This window comes from Aptenodytes patagonicus, chromosome 4, assembly GCF_965638725.1.
Source record: "Aptenodytes patagonicus chromosome 4, bAptPat1.pri.cur, whole genome shotgun sequence".
Lineage (NCBI taxonomy): Eukaryota > Metazoa > Chordata > Aves > Sphenisciformes > Spheniscidae > Aptenodytes > Aptenodytes patagonicus.
Genome location: NC_134952.1, coordinates 76,337,697 through 76,362,510, shown reverse-complemented (window position 1 = coordinate 76,362,510; position 24,814 = coordinate 76,337,697). Strand labels below are relative to the sequence as shown.

At 36.4% G+C, this 24,814-nt stretch overlaps 1 long non-coding RNA gene across 1 annotated transcript in view; it reads left to right on the top strand.

Moving 5' to 3' along the window:
• Positions 1 to 11,212: 11,212 nt before the first annotated feature.
• The window catches only part of LOC143160126 (uncharacterized), a 32,530-nt gene continuing 18,928 nt past the window's right edge, over positions 11,213 to 24,814 (top strand). Inside the window, exons 1-2 of the long non-coding RNA XR_012995331.1 lie at positions 11,213 to 11,301; positions 12,708 to 12,765. This is a non-coding gene — a long non-coding RNA (uncharacterized LOC143160126). The remainder of the gene's footprint in view (positions 11,302 to 12,707; positions 12,766 to 24,814) is intronic.

Genomic DNA, 24,814 nt, shown 5'->3' with positions numbered 1-24,814 from the left:
TGGAAGAGCTATATTTTTAAGAAATCCACTGATGCCACCTGTTACCCACTCTGGAATATTAAGATTTATGATTAGATATGTCAGGCCATAAGTTGCAATGAGTAGTACCGTACAGCACAGAATGCCCATTTGGAATCAAGCAGTCTTGAGTGCAAGAAAATTTGAAAACTGAAACCAGAAAACTCATACCAAAGTTCGCATGGGGCATGGGTGGGAATCTATGGTAGATGATGAGGTGGTAATTTCCAATGTCCATTCCAGCTTTGTTAAATCAACTCTGTTGGAATTGCCTTGCTATAATGATTGGCATATTGATTGGATTTAAAGTATTTAAGCATCTGTAGTCTGAATCAAATTTGGGCCTAATTCTGAGATTCGCTGAGCAGCATCTGCAAGCTTGTGATCAGCAGGAAGTCCAATCTAGTATTCTAGGAATTGTGGATGCTTCCTTTCTGACAGGATGAGAGCCCTTGACAGTTACAGAGCCATGTTATTAAAAAAACCCAGAAACATGCAAATTACGTACACCAATCTTTATTATGAACCACGAATCCTTTGTCACATAATGAGAACGTATTGCTTACAGTTTCGCAGAGTGTAGTTTCTTACAGTTTTGTTTTCTGTGCTCCCTGTGCCTTTCTGTCCTCTGATGCCTGTCCTAAGCAGAAGACAGTTCATTCCTGGAGCTGTGCACACACTATTGGGGCTGATGACTAATCTGCTTGATATGCTGGGTACATGCATCAGCTGATTGACTAGCAACTGCTTATTAAACAAAATGGAAATGACTGAAAATTGTACCCCTGTTTACTGTCTTTTTCACCACAAAAATTGTAAAAGTTTGTTTATTGTTAATGCATTCCACTTCCCCCGCCCCCCCTTTTAGACAAGGTTGCTCCATGAATTCAACAGTAATGAGAACAGGACAGATACACAAGTAGTGCAACCACATATGCTTCACTTTTGGATAACCAGACAAAAGTTCATATAGCTGCCAAAAGATAGGGCCATTGCAAAACCTCCAGGGTTAAAATGCCTTTACTAGTTTTGTCGATAGGAATTTATATAAACTATCATTTGCTTCAGTTTTGAGAAAGTTATAGCTTAGTTTCTGTAACAGATATTGCACTGATTGTGAGGTTGTTGATTGCTTGAAACTTCACTTGACTTAAAATTTGTATATGGAGTTCTTTACCAGTTACATACAGTACGATGAGCAATTAATAAAATGAATACAAACATCTGGTCCTTAAATTTGTTTCCCTGTTTAGTAATTAGCTTCTGATGGAGCAAAAAAGTTAGCTGATGAAGTTTTGATTTATGCTCTGTGTGTCTGTGCATAATTTAAATTCGGATGCCATTTTAATTTGAACTGGTAGCTATTGCAATCATTTGCATGAGGATAAAAGACCACCGTCTTTTATGTGACTGCATATGTCTGTGGTTTTTGTTATTGATGGAAGATTACGATAGATCAGCTAAGTTGCTGACTGGGGAAGAGGTTAGATGTGAAGTTAAATTCAGTATTTAATGAATGGTGACTCTGAGCTTGTTTTAACATTATAATTGAAATTCTGTTTTCAGGTGGTTTTGTTTGACCAAATATGGAGGAATCCTCTCTGGAGGAGACTACTCTGCAGTGAGTAGTATCCTGCAAGAATAATGAAATGCTATCTGAAATGAACTCTTTCTTGTTTCCTCTCTTGGCATTATTATTTTTCTTTCATTTTCTTAAGAGTTAAAGGACTTCTGTTCTTTTGTGTTCTTATCAATGAGATGAGAGAATTTTCAAGGAAAATAACTTCAGAATGATCAGGTTTTTGGAAAGACACTATTCACATTGCTTTCATGTCTTCATAGCTTTAATTAGGAACTGCATTTCCCTTTAATTTGCACAATAAAACCAGACTGCATTCTTGAACTTTTACTGAATTAAAGGCATCCTGATGGAGAAAGTTTTCTGCAGTCAATGCTCCCCTCTTCTATAATTTTCAGTTTCATATGTGGAAAAAAAGGTAGTTATTTACATGGAGAAAACAATGAGTAAGGAAGTCTTAGAGAGTCCTAGGTGTGTTCAGTGCTTAGAAACAATTGAAATCCATGTGAAGAGAGTTCTGTTCAGCACAACAGATTGTAAATTTCTCAAAATACTGACAAAATCCTCCATTAATAGGGGACAATAATTGGATTATAAATAAGTTGGATACAGCTAATTGGGTACAATGTCACTGACTTCATAGTTATTTCTGTAAGTACAGCATTTCTCTGTAAATCTTGCATGAGAATTGGGATTAGATTGTGCCTTGCTGTAAATTCACAGGAGGAAACGGAGCCCTTGTCCTTTCTCCTTGCTAGCCACAGTGGTGAGATTGGTTCCTAGTAATTTGCTGTTCTCGCTTCTTGGCCAGTAAGTAGAAAGTTGATGGTTATAGGTTTTAATCCAGACACTAAAATATCACAATGATGAGTTGTGAATAAATAGGTAAGTATATGGATTGAAAAGATACTCAATATATTCTGATGTTAGTGGTAGAGAAAAAAAAGTACATGATCTCATGTTTGTATGTTAACCATTCTGCCCACACCTGTACTTTTTCACATTAAAAAGAATTTCTAGAATAAGAAAATTAGGTCTAAAATATTTTCCTTGGTAGGTCACTTTTAAAACAGATTTGGTTAGTCAATTTAGATGCTTAATAAGACTTGAGGATTTTTTAAGGCTAGGATTTAGAAATATTTTTCTGAATTACTTTATATATAGCAGCACTAGACAAAAGACGACTCAAATCAAGAAATGCTTACTTATACATGGTGCTCTGTTTTAAGTGGAAAAGGAGTTATTTGAGCTATTTTTAAGAGTAACTTTGTTCAAGAACAATATAGCATAAGATCCACGAATATGTAAAATATTTCTGATTTTTAATGATAAATTCACACCTTGCCAACTATTTCACTTAGTAGGTTTCCATATAAAGTATACTATCTTCAAGGTTAAATGCAAGTAATTTTTAAATGAGGTAAAAATAGATGAGAATCATCATGGTAAAATCAATTTCTCTAATATATTTTCTTTTAATGTTTTTCACAGTTTTTCATTTACAGAGAGGTTTGCAAATTGGCAATCGTTGCTTTACCATCTTCCCCTTTATGATTTTTTTTTTTTCTTCTGGTTACTAAAACATGTACATTTCACTTCATTTGTTTTAGTCTCCTAAAATAAATCATTGAAATAATGCACTTTGAGTAATGAGAGGATACCTCTGTATCCCTTGTAAGTTGGCTCAGGTTATCCAGTTAATCAGAAAACTGTTCTGTGGATATCTCTTTATATTCAAGTTTATACTTAAGCTTTATGGACACTCTATGAAGACCAAAGCTGTTTTTTCCCTATTTATCAAAAAGTCCAGCCTCACTTTTTACACATTGTGCAGAATACAAATACATTTTTTCAATAGCTCACACTTTCAGTTAACTGCACGCTTAAGTTAATGTTTTTAGAGTAATAGGATTTCTGTAATGTGTGAAAACTTTGGCAGGTAGCTTTTAGAATGTTTGTGTACTTTAATGAAGAGTATTAATTTAAGACAGAAGTTGTGAGAATGGTTAGAGCGTGTCATCAAGACTGCAGAAACTTCAGTTGATTATAGTCTTTCATTATACTTTTAAGGTTGTACTCTGGCTCCTGTTGAATTAAATGACAAAACTCATAGGATTTCACCCTGTGTGATCAAAAAGTTTCTTGCACTTAAGCAGCAATTGCTCCTTTCCTAAGTTTGGTTGGGGTTTTTCTGTTTGTCTGTTTGTTTTAAATACCACTGCTGTTAATACAAATACACTGCTTCTGCTGTTGAGGTAAGGATTTGCCATGGTGGCTATCCCAAGGTGAGTGACTAACTTGATGCTTTCTTTTGCAGTATAACAAAAGGTCTTGTCTTCAGTTGGGCAGGTGAATTAGTTACAATTTTGTGATCTCAGGCTCATCTGAGGCTTGCTTAGCCATTCTTTTCTGATTTGGAAGATAAGCAACAGTTCCCTCCGTGATGGACTAAATTACCAGTAGGGATTGGAAATTATGCTGTAGTATATTCAGTCATCTGGTCAGGACCAAAACAGAATTTTTCCGAAAATGCCAGTTTGGCAGACTTGGGTATGTTATTTTTCTTGCAAATAGAGGAGAGATTTTTTTTTTTTTTTAAATCGCCACAGCTTAGGAATACAAGATATGCAGCCACAATTGATAGGGTTGAATGCAGTATTGTGGCAGAAGAACAGTCTTCAGAAGTAAAATTTCTGGCAATAAACTAGGTAAACTTGTTTCGTCCAAGAACCTACTCTCTGCAGAATGTATAATGAAGCAAGTGGGGACACAAAATCTGTAAGAGGGGAAAAGTATATGAAAAGTATACTTCCAGACTTCTGCAGGTGCTCTTTGCTTTTTCCAACTCAGTGTTTGACTGCATCTAAAGCTTTTCTCGATACCCCTGAACCATAGATTATATGGAGGTATTCTTACGCATATCTGCAGCATCTTGTGTGTGTGCAAGCATACAACGTAAATAAAATTGGAGCCTGCTGTTCTGAAATGCACGTAAATATTCTTTGTCAGCCATCACTTTCTGTCCTAATGGGTAGCACTTATGTTGTTGCAGGTACTGTAACACCTAATCATGCAGTAACCAAGGCTAAAGAAAAGAGTAATTTTTCTGATTTATCATAATTTTTTATATTTGTCTGTAGTTAGACAACATGGTTGGACAACTTCATGATTGTCCTTTTATTTTTAATGAGTCTTTGAAAAAGCCGTAGAGGAAAAAGGTAGTACCTTTATCGGTACTGTCCACAGTAAGAGTGAATTTAACACTGAAAAGTGGTTACCTTTCACTGTGGTAGTGGTTTAGACATTATAAGAAGTGGCTATAAGCTGGAGCAGTTGGAATGGTGTGTCATTTATTTGTTGAAAGTATTTGCCACCTGAGAATAATGAATTCCATGTTATCCATGGATATATGATTGGAAGAATATATGAGCATTTTATCCAATACTTAAAGAAGAGATTGAACTGGGTCAGGAGCCTGATTTGTGAGTATGAACAGTTTGTTTTAGCCAGTAAAGCAAGATTGGGCTCTGAGGCCACCGAAGTCTGGAAATAAGTTTTTTTCCTTTTGACTTTAATGGGTTTTGGATTTAATCCAGAATGGAATGTCATCTGGACTGTCATCTGCAATGAGACTTTTCAGCTAATGAGAATATGGAGCATCCTATGTAAGTTGATTATTTGCATACAATTACAAGGAATGAAAGTTCTAGCGGAAATGTAACAGCTATATGTGAACAAGTTGCAGTGAATATATTCAGCTATATTCCTTCCATGTGGGAACACATTGATTTCAAAGCTCCAGCGCTGATTTAAAGTGCCCAGTGGCCCTGATTTCAGAACTTAAGCAGGATGTTGTTAGAGAAAAACCTACTGTAGCAGCTTTTCCTTCCTTTCAGGCTTGGTGGTTCTGTAGTACCTCAGGATTTTCTGGCTGCCTGAAGGACCCTAAGTGGTCTTTGTTTAACTGTGTTAGAGCATGTTTTCCTATTCACTATTGGAGCAAAGGAATTGGAAATTGCTCTGTCGCTGCCAAAAAAGCATATTTATTTGCTGCTGTAAAAAATTTAGTATTTTGATTGGTGGGAATATAACAACATTAATATTCTTAATACTGTACAATATTACTATGCAATTGTTATTATACAATACTAGTTCAGTTAATGCCAATAAACTCTTAATAATTACTTGCAAAACCAACTCAAAACCTCATTGCATTTAAAGCAAAATTGAATTTTGCTGCCCTGAAATGTGTGGCCAAGACACAGTTGTATCTGATGAGATACATATGTGGCCTTGAGTAACATGTTAGACTTGCAAGTGGCTCCATACGAAAGCCAGAGACTATGACTCCTGGTTTCATCACATCTAAGAGAATTTAATTTTTAAGTGTAAATTATTAGTGGAACTCATAATATTTACTTGCACACTGTTTTCCTGTTCCTTATTTTCTCCGTTAGTTACCATTTGGTGTATGTCAAAACGTTAAGTCAAAAATGGAATCTGGGAGAGATCTGGGAACCAGCTGCCTCTCTATTGTGAAAATAGATAAATCAGTTCCTGCTGTCAAGTAATGACTAAAACTACTTGAAAACAAACATCTGGTCTGTATTGCTAAAACTGTGTTGTCTTATGTTTAAAGTCCCATTCAGGCAAATGAGCAAGTTCTATCATCTAAGGGGCTACACTTCAAGTACTTCTTAGGTACTGTGGAGGGATAATCGGTGCTTTAAACTTCTCTTCCTGGGCACAACGTGCTTTCCTAAAACATCCCCTTACCAGAAAATATTTGAAATTATTTTGACCAATCTTCTAAGTAGTGATGGTATTCATATTATAAAGCTATAGGTTAATCTCTCCAATTCAGAGAGACTTGGTTGTTCATGTTCTATTACCACCAACTGTAAAACCATGTTATTTGTGACTAGTTGGAACATTTATTTATATAAAAAATAACTGCTACCAGCTTTCATTTTCTTCAACTGTAGAGTAAAATTGTTTTCCAGAACATCAAAACACTTTGCAAAACATGATTTTTGTTTTTCAGTTAGTCATACTTGGTAGTCACAAAAGCTGTTATAACTAATCCTCTTGTAGGGAAGGAATAAGCCATTTGTAACAGCTACAGTTTAATTATAGCCACTGTGTACCTGTTCCTTTTGGATCCAGATTCTGACTTTGCAGATTTTCTGGTAATGTATTTCAGAGTGATGCTTGGGAATGATCTTGTGGAGCTGCTAAAATTGGATTCTTTCCAGTGGCAGAAACAGAATTCTCTCTAATTAGATTTTCAGAATAATGGAGAGACTGCATAGGTTCCTCACTATTTTTAACATGCGTACAGGAATATAATGGTAAATAAAATGACAGTGTTTATGAACTACTTATTCTAGACAGTCCATAACTTATGGTTCATGGTAATGAGTTAACTTTTCTTAGATCCATGTGGATTTTACAGGATTTCTGTATTCTGGAGTGTTTCACCTTTCTTTGCTCTAAATAGAACTTTTAAGATGAAACTCAGTAAAGAATAAACTGATTCATAAAACATAAAATGTTACCCAAAAAAATAAAAGCATGACTGCTTTATATAGACAATCCTTCTATAATGTTTTTAGTAACTCCTTTCTAGAGCATGGATTTTATAGGTGGCTGAAAAGAATGGTTAACAATAGGGCTTCTTTCAATTAAAAACAAAACAACTGTTGACTGTTACCGAGCATTGCTGGATGTTATTGTTCTATCAAAAAATCAGACATTGGTATTATTACAAGTAATGAACCAGCTGATGATCATCTGTTTTGCTGTAGTTAGGAGCACCTTTTCACTGTGCCCTTTTATCTCTCTCTGCAGTTGAGAACATTCCCCTGGTGATCGAGTTCCTGCAATGCAAAACATTAGTTTTCCGAGAGTAACAAAAAATGGAAGTGTGTTTAGTCATGTTGCTGCATTATCTTGTGTACTATGGTTTGGGTCAAACCTTGTCTTGGGTTCAGTACACCTATCTTCAAGTCAGCTGTGCGATTGAGTGTGGCTTGAAGTCTTTAAAAACATTCTCTGAAATTCCTTATAGTGCCACTTTAAATGTAAGTTTAGGAACTTTAAATGAAAGTGTGTTAAGTTTTCTTTGCAGAGTGTTATAAACTAGAGGGATTCTGGATTAATTTAGCAGCCAGGTCTGTTCTTTCAGCCATAAGCCATGCTGTCAGGGAAACTTAATTACACTTTAAGTGGGATGCAAATGAGTTGTGACACTACATCATTTCACATGAAAGGTTCATTACTTACATTAACTGCACAATGCTCTCTCCTAAGCATAGGGCTCATTACAATTTTTCTATTTTTTACCATGGCTACAACTGAGTGTGGCTTTAACTTTTAATATGTCTTTTCTTACTACATGTCCTTTCTTTAATCGTTTAAGCTTTAAGCTGTTGAGTTTATTAAAAGAGTTGAACCTGAGTAGCATAGAAGATACTGACATAAAGCCAGACTTTATAGGCTTCCAAAACTCTCACTTTGAATTCATTTGTCCTCTTCTGAGTTTTCATGTGTGCAGAGCTGTTGCATGTACTTTGATACGAGACATCTCCCTTAGTAGGGATGTACATCTCTCGTTTTTTTCCCAGAAAAATTAGAAGAAAAAAGACACCATTATTCTTAAGTGATTTACCATATTCATTCAGTCATGATAAATAATGATGATTCTTTTACAATGGAATGAAATGTGTTTATAATGACTCAAAATTAAGGAATTTTGATTCATTGTTGGTCATTTTCAAGTGAGAAAATAACTTATAATGGCATGTCTTAAACTCCTAGACCAACTCCGTAGTTGCTTGGTAGTTTTGTGCCATCAACCAGTTGTGCCTATACCAGTGAAATAGATCAAAAGGATATTTGTTGGAAGCAGTGTTTAGTTGTCTTTAAGTCTTAATCCACCAAAAGACTTAATTTTCATTTTAGTGCTCCTCTACATAATGTCCTCCTTCCTGCTTTAAAAAGGGGAGGGGGCGTGTGGGAGAGAATCATGCTTTTCTGGCACAACAGTGAGTGGACATTTAAGTCCATTAATTATGCTTTCTTGCAAGGATATCATATTGATATTGACAATGATTATAGTATATCCCTCAGGTTTTATTTTCAACTTGCATAGTGGAACCAATTGATAGCGCTTTGAAATAGCATTGAAGTTGTCCAATCTCAGGAAGTCCTGCAAATATATTTGATAAGAAAATAAATCCTTGGGTTTATTTTATTATCAATAAACTTATTTTGTTTGCAAGTTCACACTAAGCTAGATTCTAGTTACTCTTTATTGCTGCTTAGGTAGGGTCTTGAAGGCAAGACTCAGGTACTATCATCACTTCACTGCTAATTTAATAATTACCAATTAATGTAATAAACCCCATGCCATATCACTAACTGTAGTGCTCATGAAAAATGCCAACATGATATCCTTGAAAATACCTGGCAATCCAAGGTCAGTGTTTTACTGCACCTGTCTTTTGTATAAAGAGTAACTTTATTGCCAATTCCCTTGTGTTCCTGAGGAACATGCTGTATCCCTGGCTGCAGAGGGTGAAACAATGGTTCTATCTCAATGCCTACTCAGGCTGTTGTCAGGCGCAGAGTTTGAATTCATGCTTTGGTAGCATCAATTATCCTGCTGAAGTCAGTGGGGTCACTATGGAACAGAGTGGGACTATTCCTTGAAATCAATGGGCCTTCCCTAGGTCTTAGTTTCATTATGACTTTGGTAAAAATGATACCTGAAAAAGTTCTAATGAAAAGTTTATTAGGTCAGCAGTCTCCCTCAGTCCTAATTTTATGCATCTCTGAAGTATGTATATCAATGGCTCATTAACTGCAAAACTGCAATTTTAAGAAGGGTATCCAAGTTCATAAACACTGTTTGGCATGCTGCTGTGGACCTAAGCAACAAAATAACTTGCTTTTCCTTAGGGGGACCTTGGGTATCGTCAAGCTGTCTCTTAATTTAATATCTTTGCCTTCTGTTAGATTAGAACACGGAAAAGTTCTAAGCTTCCCACTAAGTTTGAAACAATGTATGACGTAGTTTTGTGAAACTTCTGAGAATGGTTACCCAAAATTAATGTGCAGCATTGTTTTTAAGTATAAATGCACCTATATTTTCTCGGCTGAAAGCTGGTTCATACGTAATTATCACTGTACCGTCAACAAATTTTGAGCTTGCCCCTTCTTTGAAAATTAATCACTCTATGAATATACCATTTGTTTAAAAAAAGTAGAACACGTTAGAAAATGAAAACAAAACTTTTTTGAGGTATTTACTCTTTGATTAGATCATTTCTTCTCATGTTTTATCTTTTTTTAAAGAAAATTATGTAACTTGTCTTATACCTTGAATTTTCTGAAGGCTATGTGAACAAGCTGACTGTCATTAGATTCTAGAAAAACAGTTCACAAGCTACAATGGCTACATACCTTGCTTAATGAAAAATTCACAAGAACTCGGGTACTGCACTGGTTCTTCTCTAAGGCAGAACAGATTCATTATAACAGAAAGGAGAAGCTTGTGCCATGGTGTCTTTCTGTAGGTTATATGTTTGTGGATATACGTATTCCCAGACCCAGCAAGAGAGGGACAGACTTGGCAAACTCTTCAGTTAGACTGAGTGAACGGCGAATATGACTTAAGAACTTAATAACCTGTTCACACAGAACAGTCTTCACAAAAGTCACATGTGATGCAGTCATGTGAATTATCCAGGCCAAGGCAAAAGCTGGTTTAGAAGCTCTACTGGAATGTTCCACAGGTTTTATTCTGGTTCTATAAGAAGAAATAGAGATCTTTAGGTGCAATCAGCTAAGGCTCAGGACTTGTAACACTAGCTAACTCCTGCAGTGCAGAAAAACAGAGTTCATATGGAATCATTGAGCAAAGCCAGGCAAGAAATGGGATTTTTAGTTCATGGAGAGCTTGTTTCCCACAATTGCGCGATGTTTTGGTATTTTTGGTGGACTGGAGATTTGAAAGCTTCACTTTTTTAATAGGTTGATGTGTTTTTCAGAAATGTTTGAAAGCTTACTTTAAATAAAATGAAACTTCAGTTTCCCTTAATAGCATCCCTTAAGCACTGAAACATTCTAAAATACCTAAATTTGCCTTTAAAAACTCTTCAGGCATTACCTTTTTTAGGTATATAATGCAGTGAAAAGGGAATTGTGCTTGATGGTTATTTAACTTTTTGGTGTTATCTAGCATTTTCTTCTCTTTAAAAAAAAAGAAATGCCTTCCCCCCCCGCCCTCCAGCTTTAATGCTTTTTTGAATGAGATATGTGCAAGAGGTAGTGGGCAGATACTCTGCTCTAGAGCTGAAGAGGGAGTTGTGACTCTGAAAGCAGGACATTGTTTACTGTGCGTTCCCATTTCTGGGAGCAAACTGACTTTAAGGGCTGGTACGTAGGAGGCTGGACTGAAAAAGTGTGTGGTCAAAGGTCCATTACTTTCCCCTGAAGTAAGAGGGAAGGGAACAGAAAAGACTTAGAAGGCAGAGGCGTAAGGAGGGTGATGATAATGGGGCTTTCGGGGACGTTCTTACTTTTTTCTTTTCTTTTTATTTTTAGAGACTACACCAATTACCTACACTAGAATTTTTTCCAGACTCAGAATAGCCTGAGCTCAGAGTAGACGAAAGAAGAGAGACCATGCTGTGTATTAAGTAAGTTGAATGAAGTCCCTACAAACGATCTTACAGAATGAGAAGTAGCGTGATTGAACAGGCACAGGCAAATCTGCACATAAGCGAGGAGCTATAAATTAAATGTAGTGAAAGAGACACTGCATTAATCTAGCAATTATATTTAGGATTACACTTTTTAATAGCTGGCACTGAGCAGCATTACTTAAATGTCTTTTCTGAAGAGGCAACTGTGCTAGTAGTCATGCAAGTAGTATTAAAGAAAGAAGGAGGTTCTTAAACACTACAGAAGTGACTTCAGTAGCTTTGCACTCCAGGTTACTACTGGAAGCTTGAGGATATTGTTTCTAACTACTGTTAAAACAGTCAATTGTGAATTTAAATATTTCCACTTCAACTTAGTAGTAGCTGATTTACTGAGAGGCTGGAGCTCAGGCCACGTATGTTCTGTTCATGACTACCTACATGTGAATATGAAGCACAAATGCATAGATCTTCTGTATATATCATAAATACCTTTTGAGGGGAAACAGCTTACATTATTTTGCATTTTGGAACCTGTTTTTCTCTTGTTGATATTTGAAACTTCTCATGAAAGTAGTTCAGTTCTTGAATTCTGTTTTGTAATAAATTTAGATTTTTTTATTAGATAAGTATCAGATTATTATTTAATTGTAGTTAAGGTAGAAAAAATGCCTTTGCAATATCTGTGAGAACAGAATGATTCTAGGCAGTGCAGCTTGTCCAGTGCATTAACAATACTTAGATTTAAAACATTTGCCCCTTCGCTACTTATTTCTATGCAAATCATTAGACTTTCTGGAATACAATGTGAGGAGAATTGCTGAGAGCTTTTGAAAAATGCAGCCCTGTTGATCCTTTCAAAAATGACTGGGAAATAGGTTGGAATGATCTTGAATCTCTAAAGTTGGTTACTTGTATTCACCTAGAGGCCATCTGAAATGCTTTGGTGTAAAATATGCTAAGCTGCATAGTAGCGAAACAAAATATTGATAGAGAAGTATTCCTGTCTCATTTGATTGTGTGTAATCTTGGAGGGGGGACAAGACACAAGTAAAACATCTGCTATGAAAAACAAATTTCAGGACTTTGAGATAGGCCTTCAAACATTGTAGTAAAGTAGCTGTAAAAATATTCCTAAGGAAGTACGTATTGGGGAAAATATGGACTATAATATATCATTAACAATTAAGGATCTCTAGCACTACCGTTCAGACATAGAATTGCACATAGAGTTAGAAATTCAGTACAGTTGTGGAGAAGTGTAATACCTAAAACAGTTTTGAGGAATAAAAAGTATACCAATAAATCACTTGTCAGTGCAGATAATAGAATACTGTATCATTTTCTATCAGCTAAAGTAAAGGTTATAAACAACTGTTTACTCAAACAGTATGATTTTACAGGAATGTTCAGCATTGACTTCCATGGCTGCTGAGGGCCAGAATGCCTGGGAGTAAGTGGGTAAGTGTTCTTCAGTGCACTCCTCTGCATGGTGGTTTTTCTTTGCTGCCCCTTCCCTGCTGTCTGATGTGTCTATTGCTTTTGCTGAACGAGGTGAGTCGAGAGAAATGGGGAACGGCCAGCACTTCTATTTTAGCCTTTGCTGTACTGGCCTTTCTAACTGATATTGGGGAGGCTGGACATGGGGGGGGGTGGGGGGAGTGGGAATTGGTAAGAATGAACCTATTACTGGTAAAGGTCTTGAGACAAAAAGTAGCAAGGAAATAATCATCATTATTTCAAAGATCCTGCCTTCAGCTCCTGCTGAGGCACAGCAGTTATGAACTGCCCAATTTATTATTTACAATGTGCTTTTGTAATTGAAGTATTTTACCTTTTCCTGCAGTTGTTATAATTTCTGAAAAAGATGCCATGGTATTTAGTAGTGATAGTGATACTACTTCAGGCTACTGTGGATGAATTTTCCAGGCAGCTGAGTCCTTACTCTGATAGCAATAGTGATAGCAACATTTGAAAGACAATTATTATTGAGCTAAGGGAAAGAATTACTTTCCTTGAAAAATTAAAATGTTGACTGTAAATATTATTCAAAGCGTTCTGAATAAAGAAAGTGTGGTAAATGAATAGCTTGTTTTGCTTTGAATAGTAAGATGTTAAAAATCACAAATATTTATATTTGAATAGAAACACTAAGGTACTTCACTGTCTTTACAACTAATGGTCTGTAACCAGAAACACTGTTTTAAAGTAGCCTTTATAAGTATTATTTTTTTGCCATGAAATTGCACAGAAGGTGGGAACGTTATAGATTAAAAGTAAATTGCAGGAGACAGTTGAGACTAGCCATTGCCACCATTATATTGAGTGGTATTTTATGCTAAATCAGTTTAAATGGGACTGTCTTGGGACTCTCATCTGAATAAGATTTAGCCTGAAATAGGAGTCGCGCTATGTCCACAGTGGTCACTAATCTCATTTTTTCCTTTGTGGCTTGTCTTGATCAGGATTTTTTCCTATGTTCTTTGATGTCATGAATTTTCTGCCTACATTCAGAGAACATAGGGAATCTGACTCCTTTGCTGTTGCGGGGTAAAATTATAAATTACACCTTCTTGTTTGTTTTTGTAGTTGCTGTAATCTCATGAAGACTATAAAGCAAGGCTAAGGGAGCATTAATGCTCCTTTTAGCACAAAGCAATACTGTTTCCACTCGACCTCATGTGATGAGGAAGAGGTTTAATTCTGTCTGGTTTAAAGGTGTCAGAAATTGTGGTTCATTCTCCACACTGGAAGCTTGAACTCTTTCTCCCGTCTGTATTAGCTGTCACAACAGCAGTGTACTCTAAAAAAGAGTTTACATTTTTGTATTTTAAAAAATGAGACAAGGCTTAGCTGAAAAAAAGACCTAGATGGTATTACATGGTAAGTGGAGTGTATAAACTTTGTTAGGGACATACATGCCTGAAAGCTTGTTACCCTTTAATCAAGATGGCAAAAGCAGCTTGATATGCTTACAGCATTTGATACTCTTTTGCTCTTCAAGACATGGACACTCATCTCATGGTGTGTTCGCTTTGAGTAGTTCGTTGCATCTGTGTTGTGGGGCCTCTGCTAATATCATCCCCCTCCTGGATATGCAAACGAAAGCATAAGAAAGCATTTTAATCAATGAAGCTAACAAATAAACAGCATGTGGCTGATGCATGACCTGTCAGTTAGAAAATACAGTGTAGGTCGTATTGATGGCTTCTGGTGAAGAACCATACTGAATATTGACAGCAGAAGTCTGTATGTGATGAACCATCTAATTGGGATTATGTTTACGTGGAACTATAGCAAGTTAACAATAGCGAGAAAAATGTGATCCAGCTTTCTGCTATGAAAAAGCTATAAAGTAGTATAACAGTAATGGAGATAATAATGTGTTCTAGAAACATGTTTTAAAACTTAATTTCAGATATACAGGCTATATGAGCCTTTTATTTCTGTTCTATATAAGAAAGAAGTTGATGTGAATAACAAAATTATCTCTTCTCAGGAATTCTCAGTTTATTTACTATTTTCATTTTAATTTCTAGCTTTCCTTGGATTACAGACATTTTTTAATGTAAACCCTAGGATTTACAGAGCATGCAAAAAGCAAACAAAAAAAGACAGAGGAAAACGATCCAAAAAATCCTTATTACTACCTGAGTGATTGAATTTCTTTTAGCAGACACTTACACTCTTGTCCAAATAATAACGACAAATATGCCGTGTTGATGAGGTGCTGATATGCTGTGAATTACCACAGGTTTCCCTTTTGAACAAAATAAGTTCATGTTAAATTTTAGTTCTTCAGGATGGCTAATGAAAAAAAAAAAAAGAGTCTGTGTTACGATGTCTTTTTAAAGGGATTTTCAGGAAATGGTCTTGTTAGTCCACGGTCCCAGAGTAGTTGACTATTTCAATTCAGGCTGCTGTGGATGAATTTTCCAGGCAGCTGAGTCCTTACTCTGAGTGCAGTGCTTTTATTTTGGTATAATTTATTTAGTAGTTCTGAAGTATTCTGAAATATTGACGCATAATGCACTGTTTTCTGGATTGCGGGTCAAATTTTATCAAGTTAAATGCAAACACTCTACTGACGTTTTTGTCTTGTCTTCCTCTCAAACTACTCTCTTCAACTATAAAGAAATATTACATGTACTGTGTACAAATTAATAACTACTTCAAATTCTGATCAGATTGGAAAGCAAGTGAATTCTACCTAAAATAGAGGAAAAGTAATTGAGCCTTTTGTATTCCAAACGGTAAATACAGTTCAGTATTATTGTAAACACGGTAAGCACCTATTCTGTGCATTTTTATGGCTCTGATACGTTTGCAATGATCTTAGTGCAGGAAAACAATGAAATTCATATTACTATGCTTTCCACTTTTTGTGGCAAGATTATTGCCAAGTGATTTTAGAAGAACCCAGTGAACACACACCTCATCTTTAGCAACCTAAGTCTTTATTTAAATAACTGCAAGAATAAAAATAAAAATGGAGCCAAATAACTTACCCTGTATACATAATTTTGAATGATTTTGGCAAAGCACTTCAGTTATAACATGGAAAGATGTTTGTATGTGTTTGCATTGTAGCTTGCCATCTACATGATTTGTACAGAAACACTTGCCAGCAGGATAAACTCTGCAAAAGTCTAACAAATTAAAGACCTTGCTTAAATGTCACTAAACTTGTTTTGTGGGTTCTGTGCTATATAGTACCTATGCTGATCTTCTCCACAGAGAAAGAGTGTGGCAATGACTAATCCAATGGTACAGACCATTTCTGCCATGGCATACGATGTTCATTTGCCCGTTGTTACAGTTAATCAGGGACTGAAAAATCTGGAGTGTAGATTCTAGGCAATGGAACTAGGCTGCATCCTATACTTTTGAGATAGGAAGATTCAAAATAAAAATGAAAGTCCTAGTAGGATACGACCTAGTTTTCACCAAATCTTATTTTTTAATAAAAACTAATTCTAGTAGCATCTCTTTGGTGACCTTTCCTTCGCTGTTGTCAATTATGACTTCAAGATCTTATGTTTTTGTAGATACCAAAAAAAAAGTATATAGTATGTCTACAACCAGAACATACTGTTAGTCTTAGCAAGTTCTGAATCCTTTTAAAAGGATGATAATGAGATATATCAGGATTTAATAAGTATGATGTCATAGCCAGTTAGGACACTGGCTTGGCACAGGTCACATTCATTTAGCTAATGAAGGCTGCAGTATTCTGTGAATGGCCCAAACGGTGGTTAGGCAAACAAGGGACCATTGAAAGTGAATGCAGAAGAGGCAAGTGATATGTTTTGGAAATGGCTTGATGTTCAGATAGAGAGGTAAAGAACTCTTACCAGTGTATTATCAACGTGGGGGTAGCTTTGGGATTGTGACCAAGTGAAGGCGCGTGGCATGCAGTCAAAAGAGTAAAGTACGGTACAGAATTAATACATTGATATAATGTCAGGAAACATCCAAAGGAAGGTAACAGAAAAGATGAGAGGGATGAAAAGATTTATATATGAGGAAAAAAATTACTGTAGTACATGCTTATATTAAGTAGATATTACTAATTGTATAGCATCTTAAAAAATTTCACTCTAGTCTAATGTTAGTCTTAATTTTAGGACAAGTTTTCCATAGTCCATTGTGTACAACTGTGCATTGTGAGACAACACCTCATTACAGTTTTTGGAAAAATTAATTCCTTAATGATACCTGATATTCCCTCCACTTGAACTTGATCCTCTCATTGGTAAAGGAGGAAGAAAGATACCACTAGTACCTTCTCATTCTAGAGGATTTTGAACCTTTTTTTTCCACTGCAATTATTGCCTGCTTCTAAGGAGCTAGCAGTGTGCCTTGAATGACTTAAGACAGTTTAAAAAAAGAAAAGAAAATCCCAACCCTGTAAAATACTTCCATTTAAGAACTGTCTGTTTACTCTTTCTTTTCCTGGAATTAGGTGGAATAACAAGCACAAAAGACTCGTTCGGAATGAATGTTTGCCATAAATATATTTTTATAGGGTTTCCTCTGTAATTTAGCATTATGCTAAATAGGCTATTATTTTAAAGCACCATTTTACTTTTCTAACAAGCAGCCTGCAGCTTTTGCATCTGTAAGCCATCGTGACATCCCTGCTTGTGAATCGTGTCTGCAAACAGATTTTTGGTGATCTTTTAAAATGAAACTAAAGCCATGCTTACAATTTGAAATATTGCACCTCAGAGCAAAGTAATTTTCAGTTGATGACAGGTCTTTTTAAACTTCCAGTCTTATAATCACAGCATCCTGGAGGTGGCAGCAAAGTACACGCAAGGAAAGTAAAATGAATGCTAACACATAAACAAGCAGGAGATTAATGATGCTATGCAGTACTGATGACGACTGACTAAATGCATCAGCCTCTTCTAGCTTAAAGTGACAGTGCAGGTAAACAGAGGGTTGATGTATTTATCCATTGGTTTTTAATTATGTTGGGTTTTCTCCAAATGCACTGAATTCCTCCTTTTACATCTCCGTTTTTAGCAGAAGATGGAAGTTTGTGTGTTCTTTCCTTTTCTTTTTCAGTATTGTTACAAGCAACTAAGGCAAAAAGCCCTTTTGATTAAAATTTTTCAGTTTTGTGCACCAATCCAACACAGTTCAAAACCTATCTTCACTAGTCTGCCTGTATTTTTCAAATAGCTTTTCTTAATCTGGGAATATATGCATTTCAATCCCTCTTGGTTTTCATGTCTTCAGCATTCATAATGATATGATTAACTGGCAAGGTGATTCATACTCTAATAACAGATTGCAAAGGACATCATATTAGACATCCTAAGAGCTCTCTTTACTCCAAAGTATACATACAGTAATGCCCCAGCAGACATGAGTTATGGCTGCTGTACCTTGAATAACAAGAACAGTGAGTGCTGGCAGAAACATTATTAAAATGAAAGAGGGAAAACTCCTGGCTGCCAAATTGCAACTGTTGGTTTCAATGTTAAACTTGTTTGTCAAAATACTATTGGGTGGAATTGATAAAAACTGCAGCCAGAATGTTCTACAGGTTAGCAGTCTAGTGCAGGAAAGTTCATTTTAGATTGATCTAAATGGGATTTTTTTTGGTAAAGAACATAGTGTAACCTTTTGCAAATGCGTAGCTGGCTTTGTTGGTTAAAAGAGAAGGCCTGGAGCACGGCACCATTTATTCGCAGACACAATGTAGGCGGTAATGGAATAATTTCTCTGCTCCCACTGTACCTGTGTGCCTAAATCCCAGCTTGCATGAAAGGCTTCAGGGGATCGAAAGATGTCATGTTCAAGAGAAATTTGATGTTTGGCCTCTGTGAAACAATATGCACACTAAAGTGGTTACTGGGTGAGGGAAAGAGGGATGCATCTGGCTAGCATGAGAAAACAAACTTTAAGGTCTTGATTGCCTCCTTTGGCTTCAGTGGTGAAAGTGGGCGGCTGTAGCTATCAACTGCATGGAAGTAGTGCCAGCGGGGCCGGCACAGGTATGAGTGACAGAGAAGGGGTCTGTACCCCACAGCTGTGACATCTTTTGCTGGTGCTGGCCATAAGCTTCAGTGAAAGCCTGTAAGGAAGCCTGAAAGCAGAGTCCATTCTTGGCGATGTAGGGATACAACGCCCTTTTCCTCAACACTTTAATGTATCCAAAGGGAGGACAGGTATTCCTAGCACCTGTCTGAAGAGGAAGGAAGGAGGAAGCCTGACAGCTTTCTAGTAGGAATGTGTAAGGAAAGGCTGAGCACTTGTAGAAGCTATTGCCAGGCAGTGTTTCTTTCCTACTGAGTTAAAGAACTTGCAGCACGGTTGAATCATCTCTACTCTCTCGGCTTCTCACTCTGCGTGGCAGTGACAGTGATGGTGTGGCTCTAGATTGCCCCTTTTGCAGCAGGTATGACTGAAGTAGCATCTGTCTGCTAATCCTTCTCTATCTATGAGTTCTTGCACAGTTTGCAATTTTATCTATTTCATCCACGGATTTTTGTCAAATAAAGGAATCACAGATATTATTGATACTGTTTCTAAATATAGTGGTTTGATAGCATAACTATCGTAGTATAACATGTTACTATGTTATAGCTAGTATGCATGAGCAGTAAGAGACCCCTATATTTTAAAATACACACTTAAGCCGTTAGAAAAATATTTTCGATTTCTTTAGAAGATTTTAATTTTTATTGTTTAAGTGAACTGCTAAAAAGCTATCGCAGACAGCTTTTTTTTTGTGTCGATTGACTATGTTTTTTTTCCCAAAGATGGAGGTGAACAGTAACATTCTGATAGATTTTAAGTCTCTAAAGGGACATCTTTATTATTCCATCATCTTCGTAAGTGTTAATGTGTGTTAAAAAAAAGAAAAAAAATTACATGGATTTATCCTGAAATACAAATTTCAACCAAGTTATTCGTTTCAGGGAGACCTCTTTTGAATTCCTTAAAACAGTTCTTTTTTAATAACATTTTAGTTTTGCTTATGTGAAGTTTAAGATCATCTAGAACTTGTATACTCAGAGGTTCACATCACTTTTGCTTAAACCACTTTGAAATAAGATTCAAGTTAATTCCAGGCAACATTTTACCGACTGTGTGGTCACAGATAACAGCATTCTGACCCCAAATTCTTGTGTTATAACAAATTTCTAGTTGAGTTAGAAGGCATGGTTTAGGAACAAATCCACACTTGACTCTTAGACATTAAGTAATGGGAAACCAATGGGATCAACTGGGTGTTGTCCCAAGTGATAATTACCCGTACTGTTTAAAAAAAAAAAAAAAAGAAAAAACTCTTCAATAATGTATTTCCAACTTCCACTCTTCAGTCACTGGATCTGTTTGTCAGATTGAGTTGTATCTTGTAAGTGGTCCTGTTGGCTATTGTGGGACTACACATAGTACAAAATACTTGATCTGAATACTGATACTACAATCTGCCTCACAGCATGCCAATTCTTTGAAGGGGGAAGGTAATACGTCCACTTCCTGAGCTCCCAATGTGTGCCAGTGAAACTGGAATAATCTACTAGGCTTTACTAATAGGCCAAATATTTATAAAAAATGAGTATAATTATTTCATTTGAGCAGGCAAATATAAACTGATATAATGTCTTGCTTTTGTGCATTACTTTTTCCCTTTGTTAATCAGACAGTCCTAGAATTCTTTCCAGTGGTAAGCCATCTCCTTGATCAGTTATCGTCCCCTAAGCCAGGTGTGCCCTGGGTGTACACAGAACGTTTGGGAAATCTTTTCATCCTTAAAGAGATCTCTAAGTGACTAGCAAGAACGCAAAGATGAAACAGACATTTTACTAAAATGGAGTGTTAAAAATTAGATTCAAAAAAAGTAAGCAGTTCTGTTCTTTATTGCTAGTTTTCTGTAAAGAAAAATAAATTGTGTTGAAGATGATTGAATAATTTTGATTTGAAATGCACCCCATAAATGTTAAAAAATTTCATCCTAAAATCGAGAAGAGGATGCCAATATAGAACTTTTAAATGAACAGATTAAACCAAGTCTTTCAGCCATGACTACAAATAACAATGTCTGACTAGGCCAGTAGCTTGTAAAAGGACCACCGGTACAGTCTTTATATGATTTATTTTACAAACACATTGTGGGTCCTGCAAAAAAATAATAGCCACTGCTAGCCATGTAAGCTCAGATTTTTTTTTTTCCTGCTCTTATGCTGTTAAATGCTCTCTCTCCGTTGTGGACCTAGTCTTTATGTCTTTTTCCTTATTAAGAGCTCAGACATTTAACTTAATAACTTCACATGCATCGGCTCAGCTATAGTAACTGGCTCCCTGCACATTTTCAGTATGATACAAGTGCGAATTTAAATGTCTTTGTTGTTTGAGCTAGCAGTTTTCGTATGTAGCTGGCCAAAATCATGCACATACACTGTGACTGCTGCTCAGTTGATTAGTAACTCATTAAGCTATGGGATATAGCTGTCTGTATGATCTTTGAATTAATGGCTGATAGATGTGTATGCTTTTTTTTCCCCTCCATATTGGGCCTCCTTTCTGCATTGAGCTGCTCATACTCCTAATTATGAGTAGCAAATAAAAATTGCATATTTATTTAATTCTTTGGGCTCCCTACTCTATTTCTTCTGTACCTGGTTTCCTTACTGGGAGTGATAAATCAGACACTTTGGAGAAAGAATGATTGTTAGAGGTTAGCAGCACTGTTAGAGCTAATACAATGAGCTAAGGCAATGTTAAGCTATATCAGTTATGGTCTTCCTAACAGTCTGTGTTTTGTATGGGTATTTATTTCACTTGTGAATGACAATTTAGTGAAGGTAGAATTTAGCAGAAAGTTGAGAAGCAAATAGAATGGCCTATCAATTACGCAAGTAGAATGGCGGATTGCTAATACAGGCTGAAATGAGGATTGAAAATTCTTTGCAATTTATTTGCAGTTTTCAGAGACTTTGAAGCATTAATTTTCTGAACCTCAGTCCTGTGACATATGGAGCCATCTTAAAGGAAAATAAAAAACTTACTGAAAATGTTTTTAGTAATAGAGACCAAAATGAGAGTGGACAATCTTTATACCATTTAAAAAGTTGTTCTCATTACAGTCTTAAGGCTATAATGCTGTCATGATATTCCTTGGATAATGACCTCCTATTGGTGTACTCCAGCTGATGAAACCCATCTGTATGTTTTTTATAAGACATGCATTCAAATTTTCTCCACTTGTATTAAATCTCTACTGATTGTGGCTGTCATCAGTTTCTGTGAGTGGGAAGAATCTGATCAAATCTGTATTGTCGAGAGGTATACTTTAAGAAGACATGCTTATATTAAGGCTGTAATATGTTACCACTCACAACACTCAGAGTCCACAGCTGGGAAAGGTGGCCTTTAGGTGAAGGGTGAAACCGTAGCTTCTGGCCAGAATAGTGGTTGACAGCAGAGCCCTATTCTGGTCTGATGCTTAGCCTGGGTAATTCCCCCGTCTCATGGCTTTCTAGCTTGTTTCAGGACCTAGGCTGTGACTACTGAGGTAAATTAGTTAAATGTGAAGAACTTACATGCCTTCAATATGCAGATGTTACGCATTTCTAGTTATTCTTTACCTCATGCAAAAATGCTCCTGCTATGAAGATTGCCAGGGGTTGGATGAAGCACATTCATGGATGTAAACCAACTGAAGATGAAACTGAGAATGAAGTAGTACTGATGGGCACAGTAGAGTATTTTGGGACATTTGCAGATTTGGTGTGACCTCCTTGGTAGAAGATGATAGCTATGGTTAATAAATCTGGGCTATAGCTTGCTGTCATGTAGCAGGAGCTTTCAACCATGTTCTTGATGGACCACAGCTTGACTTTAGCGCTCATTTTTCTGTTGCTCCTTACCTGGTCTAGACCAGTGCTATATGTATATGGGTATATCCTCAGTACTTAGGAGGTTCTACCCAGTTAAAAAACGTTGCAACAGATCTCAACAATACAAGGACTGAACTCAGTTCTCTGGTGCCTTCCTGCAGAGTTTTTGATTGAGTTTGATTGTTTCTTATCTTTAGTGGGTTCCATGGCATGGATTAGGGTAACTGAGTGATTGCTTAAACCTTCGGGATAAAGAATACTGCTGGTATTTATGTAAAGGTAAAGACTGCCTTTAAGGGAGACAATTTCTGCAGTAGTGGCTGAAGATTGTGGAACGAATTGAATGTGATTTCTGTCTTCCCCCAATGGATAGTCACATTTTTTTTGAACTTGCCTTCATTTTTCAAAAAAGAGTTCTTGCAGCTCTCTTCCACTGCAAGATCTCTTATGGCAGAAGTTTATAATGTATTTCTTGTCTAGCCTTCAAAAGAGGGAAGGACAAAATGACCGATTTTGTGTCAGATGTGAAGTCATGCTGTGTAATGTATTAATAAACAGAACTCAGAAACAAGCGTTCAACACGCCAGGAATTTTGGTGCAGCGTTTCTCTTTGTTACTAATGGCCATTCATGTATCCTCTGCGTGAATTCAGGTTTTTTTCATTTGTTTACAGGTGGAATTAATGGTAGATTTCAACTTCGAATACTTTTAAATCCACTGAGTTAACTCACATCTCTTAATATTTGAAGCAGACTTCTTCCGCGTTTTCTCCGTTTTGAAACTTTTTAAAACCTGCATAAAATCACTTCATTTGCTAGCAACAATCAATTTCAGAATTATCTTAAACATGTCCAGGCTGGAATTTGAGATGCAACCCATGAAGTTACTTTGTTTCATATTCAGCTGCATACTATCAAGACCCTGTGACACTGTTCCCTGCTGATATAAATAGAGGTCTAGTCACATCAGTGGAATTTCTCTCCTTGATGCTGTCACATAATCTAATATTTCTATTCAACTGTAAGTAAATTTCATCGACATGGAAAAATGTTTGGTGCAATTTAACTTAAGAAAAAGAAAAAACAAAGACCTTCAGTACCAAGTTAAATACTTCTAAAGGTTTTCCTGTCACTTCACTTATATAAATAAACAATCCATCTGTCCTCCAATACAAGTGCCTAGGGTCTTCTATAACATCACTCTCTAGCCATTACTTTTCCTTTTAAATTAGTAGATGTTCCAGACTCCTGTCGAAGACATGCTGGCACTACTTCAAAAATCAGAAATAAGGCATCTCTGTTAGCGCGAGAAGCAAAAGTGGTATTACCTTGATCCTAAAAACAGTAATCAGGGCAAAAGGATAAATAGTACTATAAAGTGTTTATGTGGGCTTTAATAATATTGAAAATGAAATGAACCTAATCAGTGTGCTGAAATGGGATTTGCAAGATTCGCACAGGCATGCTGTATGGTCACCAGTTGCTTCTCTAGGTAATTTACAAGGCTTCCCGTTGTTTGATGAAGCACAGGTGCAAAGGCTGTCGTTCAAGGCAATGACTTATTAGCTTTTGTGGTACTATAGACCTTATGTAACCAGCACTAAATCAAGTGTATGTATAGAGAAATAATGTTTTGCAGTGATGACCCATGGAGACCCTTTAGCTGTTCTTGCCCTTTTACCATTGCTGTTGTTTTTTGTCATCTCTCATCGTTATTTTGAAATCCATGAGATTCACCTTCTGTCTTAATTTTTCAGCAATGAAGGTTGCTTCACTGTAGTTTTATTGCTATTGATTTTCTGTTGATATGTCATACCACTAAGGAGTCTGAAGTGATATTGAGAAGGTGAGATACCCCAGGGCAAATGAGATCACTGAGAAATTCAGATGGCTGCAGCAAATCTCTTTCATTGTGCCAATCTCTGGTAGTCTGTACCATCTTTCTAAGCAACACTGGCATGTGGTAAAAATATGTCTCAGTCGTACTTTGGAACACAGTGTCTACAGAGCTTTTCTTCAAGGAAACTCACTCAAAGGTTTCATCCTCCAGTTTTCATGACAGTGACTATCAATCAAAGTCACTGCCTGTTGATTAGAATAGACTAGAGAAACCTTTAATTACTATTAAATGCTTGCCAAGCGTGGACATAA